Raw genomic sequence first — 12,402 nt, forward strand, 5'->3', positions numbered from 1 at the left:
TCTTCCTCATGGATAATCTTCAACTCCAGCTCTTTACGCAGCAAAGCAATTTTAGCCTCATTGCGGCTTGCATAAAGACTTACTAGAATATCCCAAGCCTGTTTTGCAGATTTTGCTGAACGAATGTGAGGAACAATAGTGCACTTCACAAACAACACAATCAATGCATGAGCCTGCGCATCCTTTACATCCCAGCGAGCTTGTTTTGCCGTAGGCAAAACAACTCTAATAGCAGCAATCCTTGCAGCAAGACCTACAACATCCTCAACATCGCCTACATCCGCAGATCCAGGACGTACATCAATGCCCTGCACAATGTTCCAGAAGCCCTTTGACACAAGAACATGTTGCATCATATAAGCCCACATAGGGTAGTTGTCCCCATCCAACCTGTCCTCAGCAACAAACATCTTGAACACATCTGTGTTGTTGTCAGCCATGGTAAATGCTGCACCTGATGTGAAAATTGCCCGAAAATAGGAGAAACAGAGCAGGAACAACACGTGCTATATAGCACAAACCGTAGAAGACTAAAAGGCACTTGTTATGCAGAAAACAACACTGACAAAAATTCGGCACAAAATGACGAAATCGCCTGTGCAGACCTGCTTGTAGTGAAAACGGAGGCTGAAATGAGCCCGAATCAGAAATCTGAGCAGACTGAGCTCTATGAGCACACCCGAAATTGTTGTCGACCTGCACACACTTGCCAAAGCTCACTGAAATCGAAAAAAGCGAGCAGGTGTGTGCTGGAGCAGCTGGCGACTAAGCCCGGGAGGACGCAACCTGCTTTGATACCAATGAGGCAAGCTTTTCCATGCATGGGAACCCCCCATCTATTTTTTTTCTTTTACCAAAAGTATTTCCTATTATATAAGTTACTTTTGATTTTTCTTCCCTTTTTCACAAACGTTTTAGCCTTAATTAAATAAATAAGACTTATGCTAATCAATCACGATGTAGCATAAATAAGCTTTCTTTGTTGATCTCTTTTTTGACCTTAAATATTAAATATATATATTCTAAATTACATTATATATATATTTTAGTATTTTCTAATATATTTTTCATGTATATATATTATTCCACCTTACCAAATATTTTATTCACTAGTTTTCATTTTCAAACCTCAACCCCACTTTCAAATTTCAATAATACCTCCATCTAGATGATTGCCAATCTTTTCAAAACTCTAGGTCATGTTTTCATACACATGAAGGAGCTTACACTTGAAGGCAAGAGAGAAGTCCACTCAAAGGGGACCACCAAAAGACCTTTGCAGCCACAAATAATACATTATTTGGCTGAATTTTTTAAGTAGAGAAGAATTCCGAATCTGAAGGAGTGTTCAACATGAAAGATGTAGCTCGTGAGCTTAACATTTTTTTTAGAATTTTTGGAGTTATGAACGCGGAGCTATGATTTTTGTGGTGGACCCCAGTTTTCTCGTGTAGTGGTGACACAGGCCATCCCCAATTTTCTTCCCTCTAGAATGGCTATGGTTCTACAAGTCTTCAAGCATGATTACAAGAGACAAGGATCTTTTAATGAGGTCTTGGCTAGTTTAGAGTGATTCTATCACCATTTTTGGAGGATCCATCCTCATCAACAACTATCCACCTTCGACAACCTCTCTTATAAATTTCTTACCTCTCTCTTCTCTCCCTAATAAGCTTATGTCTAGCCAAAGCTAGACTATTGTAAATATCTCCTATCCTCTACATCCTACCCACATTCTCTCTTCTTCTCTCTCTCTCTATTGACTCTGGTATTTTAAATAATGAGGAGACAAGATGGGAGCCACAGTCACATGCACCCCATTTTCCTAGTCACCAGAGTGGGTCACTCACTTCAATTAGAAATATTGTTAAATCCTCTCCTCCTTCCCTATATAAGGAGGCCATGAGAGCTCACTTGGGGGAGACACACACACACACACACACACACACACACACACACACACACACACACACACCTATCCATACACACCCTTGTGCTACATGCTTGTAGCATGAATCCTAATCACATAATCACAACACCATCACCATCACCATGCACAAAAGATGAGCACCACACCTCCACACCACTTGTAATTAAGGGTTGAAAGCACAATTTCAAGAAGAAGAAGGGTGGACACACTCATGATATTCCTCGCCATCAACTCCCATCTCTCCATTATGCCTCCTACGATCTTGTTCCCTTCTCATCTTCTTGCCATACGCTACCTATTGTATTCATCTTCTGCAAGCAATCAACACACTCCATCTTGGTGCCATACCTTGTGTCGCTTTGGATACATCTCATTGTGAGTATGGTATGCTTGTTCCTTGCCATTTTTTTTGCTTATGTTAAGGTGTGCGGATTCGCCACCATACACACTCACACTCTCTCTCCCTCTCATATTCCTATCATCTTGCTACTTCCATCTTGAGGTGTGCGGATTCGCCACCTCTTGTATGAGAAGTGAGCATACTCACAAGTTTCCCCGACCTCATTATCTTCCTTACTACATGCACGAGTAGCGAGCCCATTCTCACTAATTCACCACTCCTATCACCTTATTCTCCGACCACCCCATTCCACATTTGGGCATGGATCTTGAAATTGTTTTCCATGGCATGTTTCATTGTGTATATGTATGCGTCCTAGCCGCATATCTTGCTAGGTGGTGCCCCTATTGTGTATCCCCCATGATGAGGCCATTGTCCATAGTCTTGGTGTAGAGGCCATCGGGTCTATTTTTTGCTTCCGCTTCTCACCAATTGTTGGAATTAGGGTTGCAGAGAAACGCACACAGCTTGGAGGAGACAAAGGAAGCTCAAGGCACACAATAGAGAGTGTGTTTCTTAGTATGCAATGGAAAGATAGATAGCCCTAGAGTGATGGGCGTATATACAATGCTAGGGGAAATAAACCTCCTAAAGAGGGAAAAAATGCCCCGACGGTCCTAGTGTGTTCACACACATCACTACCACATGTATATGGTAACAAGAAACAAGTCTTCTTTGCATTTGAAGCAACCGCTACTTTACACAAGAAATTTTGTTTGGCTTAAACACTTTCTTCCACGCACTTTGTTTATTCAATCTATATTGAAATTGGATCTCTATGGTGCTAGGAACCTTAGGGTCTCTCATTCCTTCTGTAGCAAGTCCATGCACTCCATAGACATGCACTAACCCAAGAGCTAGAGCCAACAGGGTGTGAGGTACATTGCTGAGAAGTAAGGGCAATGGTCATAAGTGGAAGAGAGAGTATATTATCCCTTACACACTCGAAAACGATGACTCATGTGCAAAACTTGCGCACCCCCGCGCGCACGCGTGCGCACACACACACACACACACACACACACACACACACACACACACACACACACACACACACACACACACACAGAGAGAGAGAGAGAGAGAGAGAGAGAGAGAGAGAGAGAGAGAGAGAGAGAGAGAGAGAGAGAGAGAGAGAGAGAGAGAGAGAGAGAGAGATAGTTCTATTATCGTCCTGGGAGGTCAAATATGACCTATGGGACCAAATGAACATGTCACGTGGTGTGAGTGGAGTTCATAAGTGACTCTCGATGCTCAAAAATGGCTGAAATGAGCGTCGCAATAGAGAGTCCACATCGTGGTTGGGAGAGGAAGGTATGTAGGGAGAGCTCATGGCTGAATATATGGGGAAAAGAGGACCTAATGGGTCAAAAGCTGAGCACTCAAGTAGTGTGTGGTACTCACTCTCTCGCACTTGACGAGGGCATAAGGTGCAAAGTCGATGACACTCCTCGCCAGTGCCCCAACGTCCTGTCTCGCAGCGTAGAGAATGGGAGCTAAGACGAATGGAGGCAATGGTGCGGATCGCACTCAACGGGATGGGCTCAAGGATGTAGGAATGGGTTCGGTTACCTCGTTCTGAGAAGAAGAGAGATTTGTAGTTTGGGGCAACGTGTGTGGTGTAATGGCTGAAGCGAGAACCTCCGGATTTCTCCCAAGCCATGATACATTGGCGTTGTAAGAAGGCCTCATTAACTTGGGAGTCGATCGACGCATCCTTGACCAAGTGACATGCATCCCATCTTCCAAACCATTTCTTGATATCAAGCATCCACCCCGAACTTAGTATTTTGCTCTTGCATGTCTTTTGAACCTTTTGACTTGCTTCATATGCGATTCTAGGAAGTCGATGCAAAGGGCTACGTTGTGTCTTACGCATGTACTCCACAACCCTTTCCATGCCCAAGACCTCAATGGGAAGCGATCCGGACTCAAGAAGTAAGAGCATGTAGGGTGTTTGTGTCTTGACTTGGAGAAAGTTGGTGAGAAAACGCTTTTGGACATTCTCAAACTCTTTCCAAGTAGACTTCCTGATGCTTCCACCCCACACCTCCACTCCATAAAGAAGCACCGGTGTCACCAATGTGTCAAAGAGGTACTTTTTGAGAGCCCAACACTTGATCTCTCCTGCATTGCACATGTTCTCAAATGCATAATAAGCCCTCTTTCCGACTTCCAAGCGACTCATTGCACAATCCTTCCATTTATGATTGGATGGAACCTCAAGGCCAAGGTACTTGAAGTGATCTACCACTTCAAGTTTCTCATTGTTGTATACAATGCATGGATTTTCGTCATTGAGGGTCTTTACAAGCATAACCTTGGTTTTGGATCCATTCACGATCAGCCCGCTATGTAGGCAAAAGCGTTCCAAGACACTCATAAGCTTTTGTGCATCTTCTAAGGTATGTGCCAAGAGCACTACATCATCGGCATAAAGCAAAAGCATGATCACCGCATTTCCAATCTTAACCTCTTCTATGCCTTCTTGCTGCATAAAATCAAGAACCATGTATTCCAATTCATCAATGAGTAGCCCAAAGAGGGTTGGGGAAAGTGGGCATCCTTGTTTGACACCAATAGTGCTTGCAAAAAATTCTGAAATTCCATCTCCCATACGTAATCGACATATCACTTTTTGGTAGATGCGAAAGACTGCATGCATAAATTCTCTCGGCACTTGAAGGCTTTGCATACGTCTCCAAAGATTTCCTCGCGGTACCATGTCAAAAGCTTTCTTGAAATCCACAAAGCAACAATACAACTTTTTTCCTTTCAATCGAGACGCTTCCATAAGAACTCGAAGAGTGACAAGGTGATCAATAGTGCTATGATGCTTTCGAAAACTTGCTTGGCCAAGCGCACGTTTGCCATTCTTTTCAGCCCATTCACTTATCTTCATCTCCATGATACATCCAAATAACTTTGCCATCAAAGAACCAACCATTATAGTGCGATAGTTGTTCACATTGTTTACATCTCCTCCTTTGTGCAAAGGTTTGATCCAATTTGCACTCCAATCATGAGGCATGCCATACTGAAGTGCAAGGTTAAACATATCGCATATCCAATATCGTGTTTTCTTTCTTGTCCATTAAATCATTTCAGCCTTGACACCTTGAAGGTCACCTGCCTTGCGAGTAGCAAGTTTCTCAAGCGCACGGCATACATCTTCAATGGTAAAGAAGGGAGACATAAATGGAAGGGAGCTACAACCCTCCATCTTATCAACATTGGGTTGCTCATAGAGGTTCTTACAATGCATATACATATCCTCAAGAGTCAAGTCACCAAAGCTCTCAACGCGCTTGCCTTTTAGATTTTGCCACATGCATGTGCTTTCTCTTGTGCTAAAAGAAGTTGTTTTTCGACTTCCCACCTTCTCCTCTTCTTTTGAACAAGTGCTTTGTATGTGTGTGAACATTCCAAGTAAACTTCCTTGTCTTTGATTGCATCCAATCTTAGCAAGTGTTTTCAGGCTTGACTACATTCCATGTCAAACCATTTCTTCTTGGTGCTACCCTTCTTAGACCTTTTGCAAGACATGTGTTTCGCCGAAAAGCATTCCTTCGCACAAAAGAAAATTACTTCTTTGAAAAATTTCCACTTGCATTCTAATGTTGGGCTCCCTTGATGCAGAGAGAGAGAGAGAGAGAGAGAGAGAGAGAGAGAGAGAGAGAGAGAGAGAAAACATCCACTAATAAATGTGTTATGGGCTTTAACAATATCAATTTCCCAATGCATTTGCACATAAAGTCACTAAAATTCTAGATTTCAAGAATTATTAAGATGGTGCCATCATCAAATGCTTACGAGTTGTATGGTTGATAAGAGCCTTATCTGGAAATCTCTTCAGGGGTTGAATGCATGGAGGAGCACCCTATCCAAACTGTTCAGAGTGGCGAGTTCTTTGAACAGGTTATTGGTACATCATGCTTGTGTAAATACGGAGTAAGTGATAAACTGTTGAACAAGCTTCAAGCTCTACAAGAAGTGGAATTTTCTTAGAATCTACAACGCAAACATTTTTAGTTTTGATGATGTTGGCTTGGTAAGAGCCCTATTTGACAAGCCTTGAAACTTTGTGATTTCTCAACCTCTCAATGCTCCTAGGCATGCCATTTGCCTTACCTTTTCCAACCAATGGCCACAAAATATTGAATGTGTAGCGACAAGGGGATTGTTGGTGGGGGTTTAACATTGACCTAAAGGCATGCATAACGAAACCCACGCCAAAATTCATCGCACTCCTCTAGGTTTTGAGTCTTAAACCTTCAGCTTGACATTTGCATGTCTCAACCACCCACCGGCACACATCATTTGCCAGTGCTTTTTATGCTTGCCAATCAAGTAAAGGGAATATCCACTCAATTTTGAGCCAAGTTGGGATCCCAACATATCCAATGGTAGGAACTACCTTGTGAAGGGGGTATCCAAGTTCAATTTTGAGCCAGGTTGGGATCCAACAACCTTGTGCCTTTTGCCTATCATATATCGTGAAAAGGGATGTCCCGGTTTTGTTTTGGGCTGAATTGATGCCCTCAACATATCTAATGCAGAGCACGGCCTTGTGCTTTGAGTCGAGAAATGAAGCGTTCTTGTGGCATAGATGATAGTCTATAGAGTGTTAAGGGGCCAAGGCAAGTGGCAAAGCCTTTACCCATGATGAGTATGGGACTACCCTTTTGCTGAAACGCACTTACACTCTTTGGTTTAGGGCGTTAGAACTAAATCAAACACACCAAAGATGAGTCTGGGTCCGTGCTGGGTCCAAGGACCGTGAGAACATGGATTGCCTTACAAAAATATTATCATCCACAATGACATTCCAGAATCCACATCTCAAAGTTTGTGAAGAGGGTACTTGAGTCAAGTTTACATGTACAAGTTGATGCTTCCCCTACATCTCAAAGTTTAAAAAGTGGGTACTTTTTAATGGTGTTCCACTATTCTCACAACTTACATGATACATCTCAAAGTTTGAAATCTAGGCACATCATGAAGTTGTTTCTAGAAGTTAGACTTGAAAGTTGGTTGTGTATGAGCTCAGAATGCATTTGTACTTGCTAGAGAGAGAGAGAGAGAGAGGGGAGAAAATATGTGATAGCCCTTCACACGAGTTTTTGGGCTTGGTTCAAAACATGCGTGTGGAGAGAGAGAGAGAGAGAGAGGGGGGGAGGAGAAAACGTGTGATACCCTTTCACACGAGTTTTTGGGCTTGGTTCACTATACATGTTTATAGAGTACAAGAGAATGAGTAGATGAGGTGGAAAAATCTCATTGGTCATTTTGGAACATTGTAAAAGGCATAAGCCCCCCTAAACCAAACCAATGGAACAACGGCACAAGGTGTACAAATTGAGATCGACGAGCTCGCGAGAGCTCAAAGTGCCAAGACACAAAGTTGCAAACAAATTGATGACCAAACCTAAACAACCTAGTGAATCCTTGTAGTGAATTGAAGAAGGTTTTTCAAGCCCTGGCATTGAGCAATGTTGAGGCTTTGTGACTTCTACGGCTTTCACATGCGGGTAGGGCTTGAAAATAACCTAGGTTTTTCAAGCCCTTACATTGAGCCTTTTGGCAAGCAGATGTTGAGGCTTTGTGACTTCTACGGCTTTCACATGCAGGTAGGGCTTGAAAATAACCTAGATTTGGTGTAAACCCACCTACATATTTTCTCCAAATTTTGATTTAGAGGTTAGCCTTCAAAAATTCAAGGAAATTAGTGTCAAAACCTTCAAATATTGTCAATTTACCCCTACAAAATTGTAGATGAAGGTATTCTAAACTCCCAACTTTCCTTTAGGGTGTGGGGGTGCGTGTGAACGGATTCTTAACTTAGAGAAGATTGGGCCACAAGTATCTTGAAGGGGAAACCATAGAAGGGTTGGCCAACTTTAGGAATGGCTTTTATAAAGAGCATCTTAGAAAGGGAGATCAAGGAAGAAAAATTGGGACAGAGTATTTCTTTTATAGGTACATAACATAGGAGGAGCTTACTTGCTTTTCCTATTTTTTGAGAAAAGGAAGTTGCAACCGATGCCGATGCCGCTTCGACTTGAACTTTGGATCCTCGGTGCCGACTAGAGGACCAACCGCCACTGCGTTCCCATGGATTATGTGTCCATAGAGAGGTGGGTGTGTTTGGCTTTCTAAGCAATATCATATTATCATGGTTCCTCATTGTGAGAGTGTGAGCATTGTGCGAATGTGAGAATGCATTACCTAGGCACATGTGTTAAGTTGGAATAAGCTTAACTCGTGTAAGCCTTTCTCCTCACACACATTCTGAGACTGGAGGCGCTAGGCTACAACTCATAAGCTTCGAGCTCTTTCATTCCGCCCTCTGCGTGTATCCAAGAGCTTGCATGGCTTTCTTACTCAATTGGGTAAAGCCTCAGGTCTCCAATGTGCGCAGAGCCCGTCAAGTAGCTTCTCCATCGCTCCGTTTCCGAAACAGCTGAAGCATTGTGCCGCCCTCTTTTTCTTCATCAACATCACCCACCCTCAGCAGCCGCGCTTCTTGTAGAAGCTTCTCCTCCGGCACCCCTTTACTCGGAAAGTCCCCTTTACTCGGAAAGTTCAATCCTGTGGCTGTGGCGTTCGCTTTCATCTCCTTCACTCCCCAGCTATGGAGTTCAACGTCTCTCAGATATGGTCTCTCATGGGCGCCATCGCTCTGCTACAGACTTTCATTCCTTTTCAGTTGAGAAGACTTTTCGACACCCAATTCGAGTCCTGGTGCGGTAAGCTTAGCAGAGCTTTCAATCGCTATACTTTCATAGAAGTTCATGAAGATGTGCAGGGAAGCTTCAAGACCAACCTCGTCTACCGAGAAGTGGAGCTCTATCTGAGCTCTCTGGAGAGAATGCATGAAAGCGACTATGTGCGCGTTCACCGTTGCGCAGATAAAAGCAGGCTTATCTTCACCTTGCCGCCTGAGGAGACTATTGAAGATAGCTTCATGGGTGCAGAACTATGGTGGACACACCATTGCCAGCAAAAGCAAGAGTCCAATCAGCAGCAGACGTTCTGGGACTATAGAGGAAGAAGAGAGTCTAACAAAGAAAGCAGAAGCTTTTCTTTGAAAATGTTGCGTGCAGACAAGGTGCGTATCCTTGCAGCTTATTTTGAGCACATTTCAGGGGTTGCGAAGGAGATTGAGCGCAGGAATACGCAGAGGAAGTTGCATACAAATGATGGCTGTGATTGGGAGCAAGTGGATTTCAAACATCCCTCGACGTTTGATTCTGTAGCTCTTTCGCCCGAACTCAAGGAGCACATCAAGGCGGATTTGCAGGCATTTGCACATGGGGAGGCCTTCTACCACCGTGTTGGGAGAGCTTGGAAGAGAGGCTATCTTCTCTATGGCCCCCCTGGCACAGGCAAATCCAGCCTCATTGCAGCCATAGCCAATTTTCTCAACTACGACATCTACGACCTTGAGCTCACAGGGGTAACTGACAATTCTGAGCTCAAATCCCTCCTTATTCGAACCAGCCGCAAGTCTATCATAGTTATTGAAGACATAGATTGCTCTCTGGATCTCTCTGACAGAATCAAGAAGGTGGAGCCTACCAACAGCTCAAAGGAGGGTGCAAATTCAGAGGCCAGTATTGTCGAGCAAAAGAATAGCAAGGTGACTCTCTCTGGGCTTCTTAACTTCACCGATGGGCTCTGGTCGTGTTGCGGTGAGGAGAGGATTTTTATTTTCACGACAAATCACAAGGAAAGGCTGGACCCTGCTTTGTTGCGTTCTGGGAGAATGGATTTGCACATTTTTCTTTCCTATTGCACATTTTCTGCATTCAAGGTGCTCGCGGCAAACTACTTGGGAGTGCATGAGCATGACCTATATCCAAATGTGGAGAAGGCGATGCAAGACAGCAGGGTGACTCCCGCTGAGGTGGTGGAGCTCCTCCTTAGCAACAAGGAGAGTGTGCAGGTTGCTTTAGAGAGGGTCATGGCTGCTTTGAGCGAGGCGTCAAAGAGCAGGGAGGACCAACTCAGTTCTTCTGATCTGGACAAGGTCCGTGACATGGCGCCCTTGAAACTTGAATCGAGTAGCAATGGTGATGTGAAACCATCCCTTGCTTCTGAATGCATTAATGGTGATACAAAGCCTGTTGCAAATGGCAAAAGTGATGTCAAGATGGTGAAAGGAGAATTGGGCAGCAGCAATGGTGATGAGAAGCTGGCTAGCAAAAGTAAGAGGACGAGAAAGATGAAACTTTTGCTCATGAGATTGAGTCAGGTTGAGTAATGGGCATGTTCAATTATGTGTGTTCAACGTGGGGAATTGTCAATCAAGATACGGTGCTCTGCTCGACATATATTGAGATGCATATGCCAGGATTTTGACGCCCAAGGTCTGATGCACTCAGGCCCAATCCATAGCAAAATACTATGTGGCTGCCTTTTGGTTTAATATGTGGCTACAGCAACTTCTTCATCTGGGTCAGTGGCATTCTTTTCAAAGGACAGGCTTGGCAATCACAGAGAGATCTACTGTATATTATATCATCCTTTTTTGTATACCTAAGCGCAAGGGACTCAAAGCTTAGCATGTACCCTTGCTTGTTTGTAGCATTACTATATACTCCACAGGAAATGCAGCTTTCTTCTGCACCTGCCAGGATGTTGAGGCCACCACAAGAGCTGTGCCTAGCTGCATGAAGGCACATTCGAAGCTGCGCATGCGTGAGCTCTGTTGGAAGTCGTCATATATGGTGAGGTCTCAGAGCCCTTCATTAATCCCTACAGATGCCTATCTGTAGTTTCAGAGCCGTCATTTGCGGTGAGGTCTCAGAGCCCTTCATTAATCCCTACAGATGCCTATCTAGAACTTCATTCCTTTATGCCTCCAAAGACAAAGGGAAACTGGCACCCCATTACCCACATCATCAGCACATTTAGTGCAATTTTTGAGCACGGTGCGTTATGAATGGCAATGCCAGTTTTTGTATAGCATATCGAAGATATAATTGATTTCTTCTTTTTTGTTGTTTTGTAATGCTTGATTTTTTCCACATAGGTCATGGACAGAACATGCCTCATTGAAATGAGTTCCAAGTTCCAAGAAGTTTTTCTGCCAGCGCCCAGTCAGTCCAAGAGAAGAGGTTGCTTGTCTTTATGTTTTGTGTGCACCAGCTGCATGGTAACCATACAGACTTTCTGAATGTCAGTTTTTCTCGGTATTTTTCTTGTTTGCGTTTTTGGAGAGGGACTAGAAATTTATGCTTAGATTCGGATATCCCTTGTACTCGATCTGTGGTTGCAGGGTGCATGGGTACTGACTCAATCTGAATTTTAGTTACAGATGGTGTAGTGGGCTGTTATGCTTGATTGTGCCAACAAATATTAAACATGGATGCACAAAATGTCGATCCATAAAAAAGGTAGTCTTACCCTTACTCATGAGCATTCTTGTCACCTTAGGGAAGCATGACCAATGGATGCAAATCCTTAGAACTGTCTTGTTTTTGTGTGGTTTTGGTCCATAGCTCCACTGTGGAAGAAATCCTTCTTGGACCCATTGCTTCCTTCATAAGACTTTCCAAATTTGGATGTGCAGATAGTCTCACAAGACCATAGCTAGTCAGTGAATGCTGAGAATCCCAAAAATCATGATTTTGGGAATTTCCTTAATTGGACATCAAAAGTGTGTGTGCATCAACTGAGCCACAAGCACTTTGGAATCCATTGGAATTGAGTGAAATTAGTTGTTGGACAAGCAGACTAGAATTGGGTCAAATCTGCAATAATTTCTGAGTGTTTGGGAATTCAATTGAGCACTTAAGAGAGACAACCTAAAGCTGACGTTTAAAGTTTCTCGCTTACCTTGGGTGTGGACTTGTAGCTGCCACAGAAAATACTCACAGCAGATACTTTGCTTTTCCAAGGACTCTTAATCTTGGTGATGTAAGTTTGAAATTGAAGAGTTGCAATGAGATAGGTTTAAAATAACAGTAGATAGAACTAAGAGGTTTGGTTTAAGCCAAGTGCTTTGAATTTATTCCATGAATTTGAGAAAAGTGTTTCATGGATTTTGAGAAAAGTTGGATACTAC

At 43.4% G+C, this 12,402-nt stretch overlaps 1 pseudogene across 1 annotated transcript; it reads left to right on the plus strand.

The window, feature by feature from the left end:
* The first annotated feature begins 8,391 nt into the window (after positions 1-8,391).
* On the plus strand, positions 8,392-12,132 carry LOC147421614 (AAA-ATPase At4g25835 pseudogene; annotated as a pseudogene). The gene is made up of 2 exons (XR_015186795.1): positions 8,392-11,266; positions 11,368-12,132. The product of XR_015186795.1 is annotated as an AAA-ATPase At4g25835 pseudogene (transcript).
* Positions 12,133-12,402: the final 270 nt, after the last annotated feature.

This window comes from Adiantum capillus-veneris, chromosome 27 (assembly GCF_014529385.1).
Source record: "Adiantum capillus-veneris isolate H3 chromosome 27, ASM1452938v2, whole genome shotgun sequence".
NCBI lineage: Eukaryota > Viridiplantae > Streptophyta > Polypodiopsida > Polypodiales > Pteridaceae > Adiantum > Adiantum capillus-veneris.